The sequence below is a fragment of the Acomys minous genome (assembly GCF_964271855.1).
Source record: "Acomys minous genome assembly, chromosome: 11".
NCBI lineage: Eukaryota > Metazoa > Chordata > Mammalia > Rodentia > Muridae > Acomys > Acomys minous.
In genome coordinates, this window is record NC_140492.1 from 113,732,086 (window position 1) to 113,751,284 (window position 19,199).

The window sequence follows — 19,199 nt, forward strand, 5'->3', positions numbered from 1 at the left end:
TAATTTTTAAAATTTTTTAATTTGTTCACTTTACATCCCTATTGTAGCCCTCTCTGTTGTTGCCTCCTGACTCTACCCTCCCTCCCTCAAACCATCTCCTTCCCCTCGTCCTCAAAAAGCAAAACCCTCCTCCCATAACAACTGACCTCAGCCAATCATATCTCATCTGAACTGCCTATATCCTCTTCCTCTGTGGCTTGACACAGGGGGACATCATCAACATGTGGAGGCCAGAGTCCATGTCATAGGTAGTTCCTACTCCCTACATTATGGGACCCACTGTGCTGCCTACTGACTACATCTGAGCAGAGGGTCTAGGTCCTCACCATGCATGGTCCTTGGCTGGTGCATCAGTCTCTGCAGCACCCCCATCCTCAGCCCAGAATTGTTGGCTCCACTGGTCTCGTTGTGGAGCTCCTGACCTCCAAGCCTCTCTATTCCCCTAAATGCCATACAACATCCAACAAACACCTCAACACCAAGCACGAAAAGCCCTATTTTGGGTTGTTGGTCAGGGTTGTGCAAGAGATTCCAAAAATGTGGGATATTAATTCTGTCCTTGGTTGTCATAAAATGGAAAGTAATTCCTTATTGCTGAAGAGAAGAAATATTTTACACACAGAGCCCACAAACCTCCCTCCTGGATCCAATCTGAATGTCTCCTCTTTGAGGACTGCCTTCATAGTATTGGATGGGACTATCTAACCCTCAAAGAAGGGAATCAATCAATAGTCTTACCCAACTATGAGCCACAACAGTGACCAGCACAGCATGACATCCCTAAGGGAGCAACAGTGTCCCCATAAATTACTGGTAACCAGCAGCTCTCCTCTAGTTAGACTTAAGACCTGCTCACCATGAGGAAAAGTTCCTGTTAGTAGAAGCCCAGACAACGCCCTAAGCCTAGTGACATCATGGATCTTGCAGGAAAACCTACAATTGCGATTTTACTAACCCAGCACAGTCCCCAACTGCATTCTAAATATTTGTCTCTACCTACACAGGTAAATGCATTTCTCACTCTTTTTCAAGGGAACTAGTTTTTGCAATAGACAAAGACAACCACATAAAATTACAACTAATCAGGATAGTACTGAGTGGACTGTCAGACAACATCAACACTATGGTTAATAAGCTTGCTTCACAAAGTGATAGTTTTGAAAACATTACCCCAAAATCTAATAATCGGATAATCTATGTAAGATGATTAGGCTCAGGTGTCTTACTGTTTGAGCTGGATTTTCCATAAACTCAAGAGGATGGCATCAGAAAAAATGTTAGTGGATTATGTGCAAGAGACACTATATTAAGTCATATTTTATTTTGTATATAGATCGTTACATGTAGAATTATTATAAACATCGAAATACACAGATGACAAAAATAAAATAAAGAGAGGATGAAATAGGGATACAAGAATATGATTCTATAGAAGATAAGATAGGATAATTAGATAAGGTCTTCACAAACCTCAGAGGCATACAGGATATGGCGTTTACAAATGTTTTTAATATTTTATTTTATTTGCAAACACATAAAGGTGTTTTAATTTTTCAGCTTAAGCTGGGCCCACACTATCACCAACACAGTGGAACAGGTGTAAGCCCCGAGTCCAAGTAGGAAAGAACGTTTTATAGATTGTAGTGAGGGAGAAAACAGGTAAGTGGGTTTCTAGCTTGGCAAGCATCCTGTTGATTATCTCTTAAACTAATCGATATTCATCTGGTACAAGTCTGGTATCAAACCATGAGTAATTAACTCCTAAGGAATAACTCTTGAGAGATCTGGGGGAGCATCCAAACTTTTAGTACTTTCCTGTTTTTCAGCTGATTGGTTATTTCTTATTTCTGTGCCAAGTGTATCTTCTATGGGTTTTTCTAGACCTGGAGTTCAGGAGTAGGTCATCCAAATAGAGAAAGCAAAATGGAGTTACTTTAGTCTATCAATAGCTAGATATTTTTACCTTTGTACTAAGGGCTATTCCTAGTTGAAGTGACTAGGCCAGGGATGATATTATAATACGATATCTTGCCCAGGTGTAAAAGAGATCTTGGCTCCTTAGAATTCTATTAGGTGCTCCTCCTCCTCCTTTAACAGACTTAATTCACTTTATTTTTCTTGTATAAAAACCTCTATGCAGTAGCCACAGCTGGAGCCTGGGTCTTCTGAACAGAAACTCTGGTGTGGGCTTTCACAAGATGATAGTGAATTACTGATAAAGAGACTTGGGTTTTTATTATTTTAAAGATTCACTGACAATGAGACAGATTAACTTCTGGCAACACCCTGCCACCACAAAGAGGATAATAACCATCAAAGAACCTCCTTATGGAATTGGCTTCAAATGTGGCAAACAAGCTACTGGGCAAAATATCCTCATTTCTATCAAAGACATAATTTTTCCTAAAAATGGACAAGCTTGGATGCAGGCAGAGTCAATGGCCAAACTCTGCCAAGACAGGGTAAATAAATCCTCAATAGTTCCTGCCCCACAAATATGTCTGTCAGATATATTGGACCAGAAGGTTGAAGATGATGCTCCAAGGTTATAGTGAGTTTTGGGTGACTAGTCAGGTAGCAAACTGTCTCAGTTATCTTCTCATTTGGAAAGCTACTAACCTGCGCTCCTGGCATACTCAGGTAATCAAGTTTATTCCTTCCCAAGTCTTTGATGGAGTTGAAGACCAGGAGCTTAGTTTTATAATGAAACTTAGTTGTTATGGGTTAAGATGTTTTCAAGTCTAGATAGATGTTTTAAGTTGATAATGACAAGATGTGATGGAGACTGGTTTACATTCAGAATTTTATATGAACCAGAATAGTAAAGACGTTTCCTTCAAGGCTGTCAAATATAAATAGCCAAAACACTAAGAATGTAACACTTACATAATTCCTGATTGTATCATGATTTTTCTTGCTGTAGGTACTTTATTGTATACATGTGTAATAATATAAATGTATTTGTAAAAAATAAAAAATGTTTAATTAATAAAAAAATTAGCTCAGTCTCAAAGGCTGTACCAATATGAACAAGCTTCTGCAGCATTGTAAAACAACATAAACTATCCCACAAATAATCATTAACCCAAGATGATATAATTAAGCATTAAATCTCATGTGGAAAAAATAATCTAAGTTCTTTATGTAGAAGCTTCTCTCTGAAAGAGTTGGATCATAACAAAATGCTGCCCCATACACAGAAAATCCATATAGATTTCCTTCTAAATATTTCAGTGTGAAACACTAAGAAAGGTAAATTTCAGACTAAAGAAATCCTATAAATGTTCCCCGTGTTTTTTTCTGAAATGAAAACTGATTCAAAGAATTCTATGTCACTTATATCTGAACACTAGCCCAAGGGGCATGTCCCATGAAAGTCTTCACTTATCAGGATAGTGGGACAGAGGTGAGGACATCCTATTGGGACATGCTATTGGGTGAGAGAAGCATGGGAGAATGGGGGAAATAGAAGGATCCATAGGGTCCTAGAAACCTACAAGAAGAACATTATGACAGGCAGATCTGGGCCCAAAGGTCCTGCTCAAACTATGGCACCAGCAAAGGGCAATATGTGCACTAAACATCGAACCCCCACCCAGATCTAGCCAATGGACAGGACATCCTCCACAGTTGAGTGGAGAGTGGTGACTGGCTTTCACACAAACTCTGGTGCCCCATATTTGACCATGTCCCCTAGATGAGGAGACCTGGTGGCACTCAGAGGAAGGACAGCAGGTTACCAAGAAGAGACTTGATACCCTATGAGCATATACAGGGGGAGGAGGTCCCCCTCAGTCTCAGTCATAGGGGAGGGGACTAAGGGGGAAATGGGAGGCAGGGGGGAATAAGAGGATACAATGGATGGGATAACTATTGAAATATAATATGAATGAATTAATAAAAAAGAATTCTATGTTTATATTCAATGCATATTTATTCAGTAATGCCCAACTGAATACAACTTAACTATCCTGTGAGTGGTAAATGGTCATGCCGGGGGTCGGGGCACGTATATACAATAGAATGCTATTCACCAGCACAAAAGGAACAGTCTACTGACACACACTACACTACCTTATCTCAATGCGTTACCTACGTGTAAGAACACTCACTCAAAAAGAAAGCTATGATGCTGAGTCAACCTTCGTGCTGTGCTTGAAAGGCAAAAACTGCACTGACAGAAAGTAGGTCACTCATTAACAGGATTTGCAGGTAGGAGATGATTAACTATGAAGATATCTTTCTCAGATGATTAACGTGTTCTGAGTCTTGATCATGACAATATTTGCACAGCTTATACATACATGTATAATCTCACAGAGCTGTACTCCAAAAAAAGAGAACATTTTGTTCTACATAATGCCTCAGAACTTTTTTAAAGGATGACTGTTAAGCCAGTTGTAGTAGTGCATGCCTGTGACTGTAATTTCAATATTGAGAAGGCTGAGGTGGATTTGAGCTTGGAGCCACCCTAGAGAGCATAGTGAGTTACAAAATAGCATGGGACACAGTGTGAGAGCATGTCTCAAAGATCCCAGAAAAAAAATGGTCAGACTAACAATGTAATGTATACTTTCCAAATAAAAAAGATGAAAACAACTAGGGAAGATAAAACTTTTCCCCCAGGGTCATTTTGCTAATTCAATAAGAGGAAGCACCATTGTTTGCCATATTAGGTTCTTAGGCCTTCACAGAGGAATACACATGAGAGTACCTTACAAGCTGGAACTGTGTTATCTTATATGTCTTTATGTTCCGAGCCCAGAGTCTAATGTCTGTGGGATTTATTCTCAATACTTTGAAGACTAAGACCATTTATTATTTTCACAGAGTTTCCAGTAGTCTTAAAATTCCTTTTATATATGGACTTTTTATGTGCTTTTCTGTTATCTTCCCTTCACAGATCTGCTTCTGTACCTAATTTTCTTTTTCTTTTTCTTTTCTTTTCAAAAAAAAATAAGGACAGACACCTATTGGATTGAAGTCCACTTCGATGATCCTGTTTGAACTTGATCAAATGAAAGACCTTATCTCCAAATCAGGTCATGCCCAGTGGAGAAAGAAAAAGAGAGAAGCAAAGAGAGAAAAGAAAAAACCAAGAAGATACAGCCTTGCAATCTCAAATATATGCTGCTAATGATTTGTTCCTGTCAGTTAGTCTCTACTGCTTAATAACTCCAGCATCTTCTCAATAATATTGTCAGCTCCGGTCAAGATTATCAACACATAAGCCTTTGGGAGAGTCTCCTCCTCAGTCTCTCGTCATGTGAAATGTGCTTAGTCTCTCTCATCGATGGTCTAAGACTTGCCAATGTCACAGCTTCAACTGTAACTCAATGCAAAGTTTTTGTAGTGCGTTTCTGTGCTAAGTAGTTTTATGTCAAGTGGACACAAACTGAAGTCATCTGAGATATTGGAGCCTCTTCTGCGCAGAACATTACATGCACGCTCAGATCAAGCAATTCATAAATGGTACTCATGACACTGAAAATGTTCCGAAAGGCAAAATGCACCATCAGTCAGAAAAAGTCTGTGGGAGTAGCCAACCAATATCTGATTTGACTTTAGGACCACACCACGAGATAGAACCCACATCTGCAGGAAGATTAACTGCAGGTGGCACAAGATACAGTCAGACCAGGCACCTAGCCTCACATCAAAGCTTGGCAATTCAACCCAGTAAGAAGAAAAGGGTCCCAAGAACAGGCAAAAGAATCAGAGACACCCCCACCCCAGTGTCACAAGTCCCCACAAAACAGTAAGCCAACATACATACAGAGGACCTAGCACAGATGCATGTAAGCCCACATTAGCCCTGCTCAGTTAATTCCATTGGCAGTGCTCTCCTGGTTTCTTCAACCCTTTTGTCTCCCATAATTCCTTCCCTACCTTTTCCACTGGGCTCCAGGAGATGAACAAGGATGATTCAAAGGAAGCGTCCAACATGGGCTCTCTCTTCACCTAATGTTTGGCTGTGGGTCTCTGCACCTTCTCCCATCTGATGTCAGAGGCAGCCTCACTGATGACTACTGGAACAGGACCTATGAATATAACAGAACATTATCAGAAGCAATTTTTGATTTTTTTTCCACAAGTCTTCTTTGGTTCTACCATAAATGCTATCCAGCCTCCATTTCCGGTCTTCCAGGCAATGTCAGAAATAGGCTCCCTTTCATGGTGTGGGCCTCAAATTAGAGCAGTCATTGGCTGGCCACCCCCACAAGTTCAGTGCCACCATTACTCCAACACATATTCAGGCAGGAAAGCTTGTAGGTTAAAGGTTTCGTGGCTGGGTTGCTTCCTGAGTCCCACCACTGAAAACCTTCCTGGTTACAGATGGTGGCTGGCTCAGGATTGTAACCTCCATTAGTAAGAGTCATCACTACAGTCGCCCTCATATACTCCAGGGAGTTTCAACTGCCAGAGGTCTCCACATCACCCCTCAAATGCCCTCCAATTTCAGTCATATCTCCCCGTACTCTCTCCCTCCAACCTCCCCACACTTGATCTCTCCTATCCCAACCCCACCCACACCCAGTCCACCTGCAACATCTATTCTATTTCCCTTTGCCAGGGAGATCTTTGTCTCCCCCTTAATCCCTCCTTAGCATCTCTGGGCCTGTGGGCTGCGGCATGATTATCATTTACTTAACAGCAAATATCCTGTAATAAGTGAGTGCATGCCATGTTTGTCTTTCTGGGTCTGGGTTACCTCACTCGGGATGATTCTTTTCCAGTTACCTGCAAATTTTATGCTTTGATTTGTTTTTAACTGCTGATTCACACTCCCTTGCATGAATGTGCCACATTTTCTTTATCCATTCTTTGATTGAGGGACATCTAAGTTGTTTCTAGTTTCTGCTTATTAGGAATAAAGCTGTTATGAACATATTTGAACAAGTACCTTGGATATTGAGGTATTTCTGCCTCCTCTTCCACAATCATGTCCAATCCTTCACTTCAAAACTTGTGTTGTTGATGCAACCGTTGGGCTGGGACTCTACAGCTCCATGTAGTTCAATGGCTCTGTTTGTCTGTTTGTTTGTTTGTTTGTTTGTAATGGTCTTTGTCTGTTGTAAAGACTAGTTTTCATGACAAGACTGAGAACTATATTTTTTCCTGTGGGTAAAAGAATAATATTTAAAATGTAGTTGGAAAGTATGCTGGTTGGTTTTTTTTTTTTAACATATTTTGAAAGAAGTGTTTTAGTATTCCAAGTGAGAAAGTGGGTAATGTTAACTAGTATTAAATGTTTCTCAAGCTCATGATTATGACCTCTGGCCATTGGACACTTAGTTGAGTTGAGTTAGACTTTTACAAACTCCAAAAATATTCTTTGAAGACCATATTATCTATAATATTCTATTTAACATTTGAGAACGTATACATGTAGAACACAATCATTTTTATGTAGCTACTATGGTAATGAATTTCATTTTAAGACACCTCTGTAGTTTTTACGGTTCTGTGCCAAACTCTTTGGAAAGCGTTACCCAGAAGAACAGCGTCTGAAAAACCTTATTAGTCTTATCTGACTCACTGTCGGAACTGGCATTTCTGGATTATCTCCATAGAATAGGGGAGCTCCCTGACTCATTCAGTCGTCTGCTCCCCGTGGCCTCACGACAAAGCAAGCACAGCAGCCCATTCTGTGCTCTATGTTACAGAGAACTAATCGATACTTCATTTTTACAATGTCTTCAGGCTACAAATGAATATGCATAAAATAGCTCCTTTTTCTGGGGCATATTAATTGTGCTGCAGCGGGGAGGGGTGGCACACCTATAAGGCTTCTCTGAGAAAAGAGAGGCTGCAGCAGTCCAAGCAAGGAAATGGCTTTTCTCCAAGCAGCAAATTTCCTTGAAACATATTCTCTCAGAGCATATTAAAAAGAACTACAATGTCTGGTTAGTGTTTGGGCCACTTTATAAGATCCCACATGTAGGCTGCGAGCTGTAGCCAATAGTAGCTACACAGTAAAGCCTCTGGGGATTTTAGTCTTGCCTGCACGCATTCTTCTGTCTGTCACTCACACGTGTGGTTGTGTTGTAGAATCTCCATTTTGGGAGAGCTCACTGGGGGGAGGAGGGGCCGTTTCCATTCAAAAGGTGGAAGCAGAAATATCCTTTACAAAATTTTCCATTTTGAAGCCTTAAAAACATATTATTATTAATTGTCAACCCAAAAAGGTTTCCAATTTTTATCTTCTCTGCAGTAATTTTAGATGAATTTAAAAAAATACTTTTGAAAACTTAATTACACATAAACATTATAAAATATTATAAGCAACCACCACAATACATTTTGGTACACCAGTAAAATGAAGAAACCATTTAATTTGGTAAATATCTATTTCAATGTGGTAACATGTTTTCCATCTCTGACCATAAGAACAATTACAATCTTTTCAGATGAACTGTTAATAAGTTTTCCTGATCCTTAAGAGAGATTATGTTTTTTTAAAAATGGTTTTACAAATTGGAGTAAACTTTGAGTATGAATTTGATTTCACTGGGTTTCATCCAAGCCTACAAATCTTCGGAGTTCTTGCATAGCCTTTCTTTAACAGGAGTTGGGAATTGCAGCCAGGATCAGCGGGAAGAGCAGAGCTGATTGACTTACAATGCCTAATAGTTATTGCTCTGGGAAGCACTGGCTGCCGAGTCGGGCTTGGGGCCAGGCAGCTTTTACACACCAGCATCAGGCCCACAAATCATGTCCAATTTTCAGCATAGGATATAGGGAAGAGAATGCAGCTTATAGATAACTCCCATGAAGATCCAAATTAAGATAGGCTTATCTCCAATTAAACCTCAACAAAAATCAGCCCGCCTCATCTTTCATTTTCCACAGTATTTAATGAAATCCTAAATTGCCATTAGCTCTGAAAGTCCTAATGTTATACATAAGAACGGCACATGCTTTCCATCCAAGTCAATTACAAGCCATAAGAAATTATTTACAAACTTTCTGCTTAAAACATATGTTCTCTTTTTCAAATAGAAATACTAGTTTAATGCCATATACTTGCAATTTAGATTCTTATAGAAGTTTTCATTTTTAAAGTAGATACTTCATGTATGATTTGCACGACCTCTCGCTGCTGTTGCTTGTAGGAGCTCACATCTGTAATCCTGGCACTTGGAAATACGAGACAAGAGAATTGTCAAAATTCAACGTAAGCTTGATCGGCATAGTTTTCCAGGCTAGCCAGGGTGGCACAGAGAGAGGTATTGTGTCAGAAAATACACATTTCCCTCTTCTGCCTTGTCAAATTGTCCTCTCCTTAAGTGGGTTGAATGTGACATATGTGGTCTATCCAATTTTGTGTTAAAAGCCTTGCGCTTCCCTTCTGACTCACCAATCAGATAGTCGCAAAGTTCTGCTTCTATCACTGCTGGCATTTTCTAAGGAAGATACAAAAGGCAATGGTTTGGTTGGATTTAAAACATAAGGGAAAAATGATCTTTCTATGAAATCTATAAACTTAGCTTCTTGTCTCATGAGCAGAGGGTACTGACAATGTACTCGGAGCATTTGCTGTTAGAAACTCAAAGTATTCCATATACAACCTCCTTTTAGAGTCTAGAAGCTGGTTTAGGCTTCAAATGCTACCGTGTTACGTTTCTTCAGTAATATTTGTATATCATCAAGGAGTAGTAGTTGAAGACATACAGGAAAATAATCAACAAAATTTATGTTTTTAAAAGCCCACAGAATTTGAGTAATATCACAAACATTAAAATACGGCGAGCAGCCCTTTGCAGCGCGTGGAGAAGCTGATGGCATGCTGGGAAACTCACTGGCTCAAAATGTGATGAAGGCACGATGCTTATTTAGCTCCTAATGCCCAGTAATGAATATTGCATGACAGTAATTAATCCCTGCATATGAACTCTATGATCTCTATGTCAATATTCAGAAAAATACTAAAGTGATGTCTCAGTTGAAATAAGAATTTATAGGGCTATAATGATGGCACACGGGTTGAGTACCTATGTCTGTGACGGAAGTCCTGTTCTCTATTCCCATTATCTATATCACACAGTTTATAACAACCCACAACTCCACACACAGGGGTACTGATGTCACCTGTTAGCCTCTGTGAACATGCGTACACACAAACACACATGAGTGCACACAAACACACACACACACACACACACACACACATACACACACACACACACAAGGGGGCGTTAATTAAAAATAAAAAATTTTGGAAGACTTGATAACTAATGCTTATTGAAGACAACATTTCTTTTGACAAATGTCTTTTCTACCTTAGCTAAAGAATATAAAGATAAAATGAAATTATAGTGGGTATATTAATAAAATCCTTTTTGGATTTTAGTTGATAAAGTATAAATATAAATATTGAGACACTATCTTAAATAATATTATGCTTTTTAAACTTTCCATCATTATTTATATTTAAACAAGTATGTTGGGCTCTGCACAAAGCAATTTGCCACATAAATTTATTTTTCATATTCTTTCAATCTCTTCTGTTTCTTAAATACTGACATTTCAGTGCTATATTTAAAGTAAAGAATTCTAAAATGTGTTACTTTCTATTAGATAAATTAACTGTACTTGTTAATGAGAGTATAATATGAAATTTCAACATGTATGCATAACTGGTATGCACTAATCAAAGAAAGAGGATTATACTTTGTTCACGCTTTTTATTTTTTATTTTTGGAGCCTTTGACAGCCCTTCATAAAATATTAGCTCAGTGGTAAGTACAGTCATTCAGCATGCTGTAGAACTCAGAAATTTAAATTTTCTATCTAATCCTGCTGTGGTGCCTACTGTGTAACATCCCATAATATCCCTACACCTTTACTCTCCCTGCCTCTATTAATCATTATTTTACATTACATACTAAATAAAACACTCAATATATGCCCCTACATCTGTTTGCTTAACTTAACACAATGTTCTTTCTTAACTGTCCTCTTTTGTTGCAACCGACAGAATTTCATTCTTCTAAATGGATGAATAATATTTCGCTGTACATGTGTGTTTTGCATATGCACATGATGCTTCCTGTGTATCGTGTATTTAGATGAGAACTCTCTGAGAAGGAGCTGAATGGCTCAAGAAATAATAGGGGTAATCAACAAACGGCATTGCATAAAATTAAAATGTTTCTATACAACAGAGTAAAAATAACAGCAGAACAAGAATAAAACCTAAGAAATGTGAGAAAATGTTTGCTAGATATCATATGAGAATAAATTATTACCTAAAATATATAAACAAAGTAAATAATTAGGACCCTCAGGGTATAGTAACATAGTTAGTAACTGAGCAAAGACTGACATTTTTCACCTTTGAGAGCTGATAGGCTGTGGTCAGATGGTGGGGGAGGAGGGCCCACCTGTCAGAGGTCTCGGGGAGGAATAGGACAGAAGAGGGAGGGGGTGTGAACAGGAAGATAAGAGGGATGGGATGACAATTTGAATGCAATGTGAATAGATTATAATAAAAAGTTGAAAATATATACATATATACACATGAGTAAGTTACCAAAAAGTAGTATAAATTAAAATATTTTGAAATTTCATCTCACCACAGCCAAATGATTATCATTAGGAAAATATGAATATTCCATGTTAGTGAAGACATGAGAAAAAAGGGAGTCCTATACTATTGATGAAAAATTAATTTAGTCAATATTTAAATCAGTACTGAGTATACTAGAATAATTAAAGAACACGTTTATCATAAGCTCCATCGTAGTTCCATTATATACCCAAAGAAATGCAGTGGAGATATTTGCACACCATGTTTCTACTATTCACAGTTTCCAGGCTATAGGGCCATCATTGTTATGCAAGGATAAATTAATTTAGAAAAGTGTGGTGCGTATTTATTTTTCATGATAAAATTTATAATGACATTTTATTCAGCCACAAGGAAGAATGAAATCATGTCATCTTCAAAAATAGGGAGATCAGTGTTTTAGGAAAAATAAACCAGAGCCGTAAAGCATCCATTTCAATGTTTTTATTTTTTTCATATCTAGAGTTAAAAAGAGGGAGAGAAGAATAGGAACATGAGAGCAGAAGGATAGGTAAGAGGAGAAGAATAGAATTCAGAAAGGGAAAGAAAATACATAGTGAGAGAGGGAAAGAAAAGAAAAGACATACTGAGAGTGTAGACCAAAATTAAATCAATTTCAGGTAAACAGTTTACACTGTCCTGTAAATCCTAAGGAAAGAGAAGCATTCATTAAAATTCTCCCAACCAAAAAACTCCAGGACCAGATAGTTTTAGCTCAGAATTCTACCAGGCATTCAAAGAAGAGCTAATACCAATACTCCTGAAAATTTTCACAAAATAGAAACAGAAGCAACATTACCAAACTCATTCTATGAAGGCACAGTCATCCTGATACCTAAACCACACAAAGATTCAACATAGAAAGAGAATCTCAGACCATTTTCACTCATAAACATTGAGGTAAAAATATTCAAAAACTCACAAACCAAATCCAAGATCGTATCAAATATATCACCAACTCACACGTTAAAACCTTCCACATCAAAAATTCTTTGGTCTACAAGAGGAGTAAGGGCAAAGATGGAACAGAGATTGAGAGAATGGCAAACCAGCAACTGGATCAGTTTGAGACCCACCCCACAAGAAAGGAATGACCACTGTCACTATCAATAATACTTTGTTATGCTTGCACACAGGAGTCTAGAATAACTCTCTTCTGAGAGGCTTTGTCCACCAGCTGATGGAGACATAGAGACCCGAGGCCAAGCAATGGACTGAGCTCAGGGAGTGCCATGGAAGAGTGAGAGGAAGGGTAGAGGGAGCTGAAGAGAACAGGGCACCACAAGAAGACCTACAGAGTAATCTAACCTAGGCCCATAGGGGCTCAAGGAGACTAAAGCACCAACCGAAGACCTTGCATGAACAGGAATATAGCCCCCCTATACACATCTAGCAAATCTGCAGCTTGGTCATCATCTGGGTCCCCTAACAATATAAGCAGGTGCTACCTCTGAATCTGCTACCTACTGCTGGGTCGTTTTCCCCTGCCTGGGCTGCCTTGTCACTCTCCAGTGGGAAAGGATGTTCTTAGTCCTGCAGCGACTTGAGATACCAGGGTGGACTGGTAACCATTGGGAGCCTCATCTTCTCTGGGAGGAAAGAGAGGGGAGAATGGGAAGAGGTGGTTGAGGTGGGAAGAGAGGAGGGAGGCGACTAAGATCAGGATGTTAAGTGATTAAATAAATAAATGAATATAAATGAAAGAGAAAATATCATTTTGCAGGGAGGCCTGAGGCCCAACACCTTGAGAGCAATGATTAGCGTTTGATGGCTGCTAAGGGAAGGAAACTCAAATTTCCTTGGTAGTTGGCCACTGGAAGGTTGTCTCTGCCCCCAGTGAGTGGCCCCTCAACCATGTACATATGAGCAACATTAATTGGACTCACAGGTTGTGATGGCTGTTCTGGGTTGGCAACTTGACCTCATTTGGAATTAACTAAAACCCAAAAATGGGCAATACCTGTGAGTAAATTTGATTAATTTGATGTAGCAAGATCCACTTCTAATCTGGATCTTTGAAATGGGACGATAGACCTTTAGTTTAGACCTTTGACGTGGGAGTACACATCTTTAATCCAAATCCTTTGAAGTAGGAAGACCAGCCTCTAATGTGGACCACACCTTCCGCTGGAAGCCTACATAACAGTGGTTCTCAACCTTCTAATGCTGGAACCCTTTAACACCGTTGCTTTTGTTGTGGTGAACCCCCAGTCACAAAATTGTTTTCATTGCTACTTCAAACTTGTAATTTTTCTACTGTTATTAATTGTAATGCAAATGATCTATGTTTTCTGATGGTTTTAGATGACCTCCTTGAAAGGGTTTGATCTCCAAAGAGCTCAAGACCCACAGGTAGAGACCCACTGCTATGTAAGGCCGTGAAGAAGGAAGGAGGGTTTTGGTCTGTGCTTGCTTCCACCTGATTAGCAAGTCCCTTCCTTCACTCACATTACGCATACTTCTTTGCTTCTCTGGGTCCCGCACCTCCTGATGAGACCTCCTACCTTGTGGGTTAAACAATTACAGGGTTCTTGGACCCTACCTTCATGGGCGGACATTTCTGAAGTGGCTATAAGTCATTCTAACAAAACCCCTATACAGAAGAGGGCTTTGGGTACCCTAAGCTGAACCACAGATAGTTGTAACCTCTCCGCCATAGAAGATGGAAGCCAAACTCAGTCCCTCTGCAGAAGCAGGATGGGCTCCTAACTACTCAGCTTTGTCATCAGCTCCCTTTCTAGTCTATGGAAAAAACCCTTTATTATAGTTAGATACCTGAAATTATCACTTCTTTGTCTATATAACATGCATATGGGAAAGGAATCTCGAGTGAATATAGTCTCCTAATGAAAGAATTCTAGAAAACCCAATAAGATGTTAATTGCAATTACTTAAAGGCAACAGGACAACATGTGTTTATCGTCTCGTTGTTCTCTCTGACTCCAGTTTCATGTGATCCTGGACTTGAATTAGAACAATGAGAAATATATGTTCTGCATCATACTTTGTAATCACCCAACACTTGCTCTAGTAGAGTTGAGCGATGAATAGGCTAATCTCCAAAGTGACTCCATTCAGAAAGTATTTTAAGACCCCTAAGTATATTGATGACAAGTGAATCCTCTTATCTATTAAGTACCTTTACATCACACATGCAGACGAGAACCTCCATTTAAAGGTATTTAACAGAGAGCCAAATATCACAAAACAAATAGAGTATCACTTTCATGGATTAAGCTTTTATGATGCAAACTCAGGTACACTTGATTCACTACCTTAAGACTCATGTCTGAAAGCTTTTACAGGACACTTACATATTATTTTAATGAAAATATCCAGGACAATGACATATGTTTGACGTTCTCTGGAGCACAGAGCCAAGCTACACAGTTAAAAATATATGTCTTCATGACCACATAGCTTCCTAGGCTGAAAAGACATGCTCACATTTAATCCCCATTTCTACTATAGAAAGAATGAAACTGATTTTTATAGTCTCACATGAATTATTCTGTTACATAATTCATACCTACTTGTACCTTTTATAAAATTATAAAAACATATTCTATAATGTGTATCTCAAATAATGTAGAACACTAAGATCATCAGATTATCTAACAGATGTATAAACTCATGAATTTAGAGCATAAGTGTTTATTTTTTTCACCTCCATAACGAACAGAAATATAATTATTTCTGAATGCTGAAAGAATAAATTGATTATAACAAATCCTTTTTCTATTGTTGCTTAGTATATTCCCAAACATTTGAGAATTGCTTCTTTCTTTCCTGAACTACTCACCATTTACTTAAGCATTTTCAAATGTTGATAGAGAATTAATTTTATACTAATTAATTGCATATTTGTCAATAACCACTGAAAGCAAGATTTAAACATAAAGATATTATCTATTAAGAAACTGCCAATTTGCAAAACTGAAAATTTCTCATTGCATGTGAGTTTGCTCTTATCAAAATTTATGCTTGTTTACATTTATTTATGATGTATGTGTGTGTCTGTGTGTCCGTGTGTGTGTCTCTGTGTAAGTGTATCTATGTGTGTGTGTTTGTAGAGTGTGTGGTTGGAGCATGTGTATGTCATGGTATATATGTGTAGATCAGAGTACAGCTTTAAGAAGTCATCTTTCTCCTTCCATTAATGTAGGTCTCTTGAACTGAACCCAGGTCACCAGGCCACAAGCATTTTTACCCTCAGCTATCCCAACTGCCTTAGAATTTATATCTTTTGATGCATTACTTACTATTATGGAAATAAATTTCAGGTGTTAGAAACCCTATAACGTTTTTTTTTTTTTAGTTGCTCTTTTGTTTGTTAAGTTTTTCCTCAGTATGCTTAGTTTGCAATGATAAAATATAGAAGTACTTCTAAGAGTGCTGGCTAGTTTTCATATTAATGTGACATATCTGAGGCAATCTGGAAAACGGAGTCTTACATGAGAAAATGCTTCCATAGATCTGGCATGCAGTCAAGCCTGTAGGACATTTTCTCTATTGCTCGTTGATGTTGGAGGGCCCAGCTCAATGTGGGTGGTGCTATTCCTGCTCAGGTGGTCTGGTCCTGTAATGTACAAGAAAGCATCTTGAACAAGCCATGAGGAGGAGCAAGCCAGTAAGCGATTTTCTGTCCATGGCCTCTCTACTTCCATTCTTGCCTATAGTTTCCTGACTTGAGCCACTGCCCTGATAACTTTCAGTGCTAAGAGTATAACCTGAGAGCTGTAAGTTAAAATAAACCCTTCCCTCCCAGAGTCTCTCTTGATCATGGTGTTTTATCATATCAATGAATACCTAAGACAGTAACTAAGTCATATTTGTAATTCAAAATACTTAATTATTTATGGATATAATTTAATTTTCACATGTATGTTACATAAAATGACAGTTATTTAGTGTGTGCTTTACAGAAGACAGCACATGCAGTTTTGCTAAGAACACAAAGAACTGTCAAAAAGCCTTGTTGAAGGCAGCGACCTGGGCTACTGCTGGCTGCTCAGGGCAGGGAAGCTTCCTTCTCAGTGGTATCAATGACTGCAGAGTCAACACTGAGAATGAGAGACATTGAGAACATCTGTGACAAGCCCCTCAGCCCTCCCCCCAAAAAACAGAAACAGCCCATACAGGAAGCTAATGAAGAACATCCTCAAAAATAGATATAGGGACACTAAAATGTAGCTCTTCACAGTTGATGGTTCCTGACAGGGGGTGGGGTTGGGGGTGAGGAAGGACTTAGGAGCTGACTACATGAGCTTGACCATGTTCCAGTGAGCGGATGGACAACACAAACTTGACTTGGTGTTTTCTTTCTTTCTGGGTGTGGGCAGAGCAATGGCGGGAGGGTGGACCTGGGAAGAAGGAAAAGTGAGTGTGATCAAGACGCATTGTATGAAATTCCCAAATGGTTACTAAAAATGCTGTGCTGGAGGGAAAAGAATGCAAAAAAAACAAAAACAAAAACAAAACAAAAAACAGCAACAACAGCAAAAACCTGTTTCCCTGGTCATGTTTTCTCCTTATTCTTTTTAAGAAAAAACAAAGATTACTTTTGTAATATCAAGTGCTTCTAACTAATCACATATACTGAATTAATAAGCTCTTTAAAATGCATGCCCTGAGAATATATCGAAATAATACTATTCTGAAATAAGACAAAGAGTTCAGAGAGCACGTCAAGTCACCATGGAAAGCAAGAGTCCAATAAACAGAATAATAGAATAAGAAGAGAAAGGAAGTAAAACAGTGAACAGGAAGGGCCATTGTAGATTTGGAAACTGGCATTTCCAAGTATAAACCAGAATCCATAAGGCTCATCTGTTATTATTCTTATATTGTGTTATAAACATAATCTACCCAAAGACTAATACATGAAGATGAAGCATCAAATGAAATTAATTGTGTCTCACTCACACTGTGTTCCCATGTAATGAATGAGGAAGACAGTATTTTAGAGATACTGTTAGACTACATCATTTCCACTACAGCAAAAGTATAGGTTTAAGTATAATACTTGAACATTTTAATTGAACTGAGGTAATACAGTGATTGACAACTGCCCAAAACCTATGCTGTATGTTGTGTGAAGAAGTATATTCCCAATTTTCTTAACCAATATATTTTATTACAATTTATTATCTGAGCATACGTCACCTATAACCTGACTAACCAAAACAATAGGAACACAACAACAAAACCATAAGTATATTAGTTCCGAGGAACTATTCTCCTGGCGTAATCAGCAGAATTTCTTCTGCTGGAACCTGGAGCAGCCAGAACCCTGAACTTCAGCAGGAGCCAGAGCCCCGAAGCCTTCCCTCAAGCAGTTCTCTCTAGGAGCATCTCGAAATAGAGCAATGAACAGTCAAAACTATCCCAGGTCTCCAAAAGGCCCCGCCTCCAGTTTTCAGCTCATTTATATATCTCCTCCCAGAGTCTGTTCATGGGATCTTTTCAGCTGGCAACAATCTAGTTCCCACACGAGGTGGCTGGTCTTCTAGTGGATTAACCTCACTTGTTCTCTCACAAGACCGTTCCGATCCCACACTTGGGATCATAACAAAAACAGGTTTATATCTCCTTCAAAGAAGTTCTGTAACTGCCTACACTAGTCTGATGATAGATTTGAAGTTGTACTGTATATAATTCTAAAATCCAGATGCCAAGTTATAACTCTTTATAAAGCTTGCTGATGTTTGGTATATGTCAGCCAAGAATATAAATTAATATTTAATTAACAAGAATACTTTGAATATCAACATGACCAAAAATGTTAATATCACTCCGTCTTTGGTATTTATATTTTCCTTGTTACTTTAAAGGTAAATTGCCAAATTTTACTCATCTTCACTCTGAGAACATTTTCGACATTTATATTTATTATATAGTACCAATACCCTCTAATATTTTATTTTCCTTTTTCAACAAAATGTCTAGAGAAACAAGACCTAGAGTCAGTCTCTCCTCTCTTTCTTAGGACAGTTACATGCTGCAGTTAACAATCACAAACTTAAACTGCAAACGTAGTGGTCCTTTATTCACACCAGAAACACTTCAGGTCTTCAATCCCAGTAACATTCTTTCAGGATTCCGTTAAGATGGATATGGATGCTTCTTACCTGGTTGGACTCTGTTTAGCCCCCTAGCTAAAACGTCCCAGCTGCACAGGTGCATCCGTTTACTTCATAGACAATACTCTCTGGATTGCAAACGCTTCTGCTTCTGCGACTGCCCGGTCATGTCTTAGTCACACCTGCTCTACTAAAGGATGCTTGTTTCCCCCTCATTCTGTGACTCAGCCGACCTCCTTCCAGGATTCTTTTCTTAGACTCCTAGAGCAGCCTACTCTGCGACCAGGAAACATGCCACGTGCTCCTCGTTTTTCACAGTTTGCCGAAATATTTGGGAAGTATCTGTACATACGACAAGAGGATAGGAGAACACTTTGTAGGAGGAACGGTGGTAAGATGGTGATGCTAAAAGAGTATACAGGTGACGTATTCAAAGTGCCTTGTAAACTACATGAAAATGTCCTTATGAAGCCCGGTACCATAAGCAATAAGTACAAACCACTAAAAAGGAAATGTATCGCCAGGAAATAACTGACTATTATAAA

The 19,199-nt window shown here is 38.7% G+C and overlaps 1 long non-coding RNA gene across 6 annotated transcripts in view; it reads right to left on the reverse strand.

Moving 5' to 3' along the window:
* Positions 1-19,199, reverse strand: part of LOC311608606 — a 142,094-nt gene that overhangs the window by 96,482 nt on the left and 26,413 nt on the right. For 3 of the 6 annotated variants that reach the window (XR_014783044.1, XR_014783045.1, XR_014783047.1), the window contains 3 exons: positions 16,027-16,151; positions 9,362-9,407; positions 5,890-6,041 (listed from right to left, as the gene is read on the reverse strand). This is a non-coding gene — a long non-coding RNA (uncharacterized lncRNA). The remainder of the gene's footprint in view (positions 1-5,889; positions 6,042-9,361; positions 9,408-16,026; positions 16,152-19,199) is intronic. The other 3 variants (XR_014783042.1, XR_014783046.1, XR_014783043.1) reach the window with 2 other exon arrangements.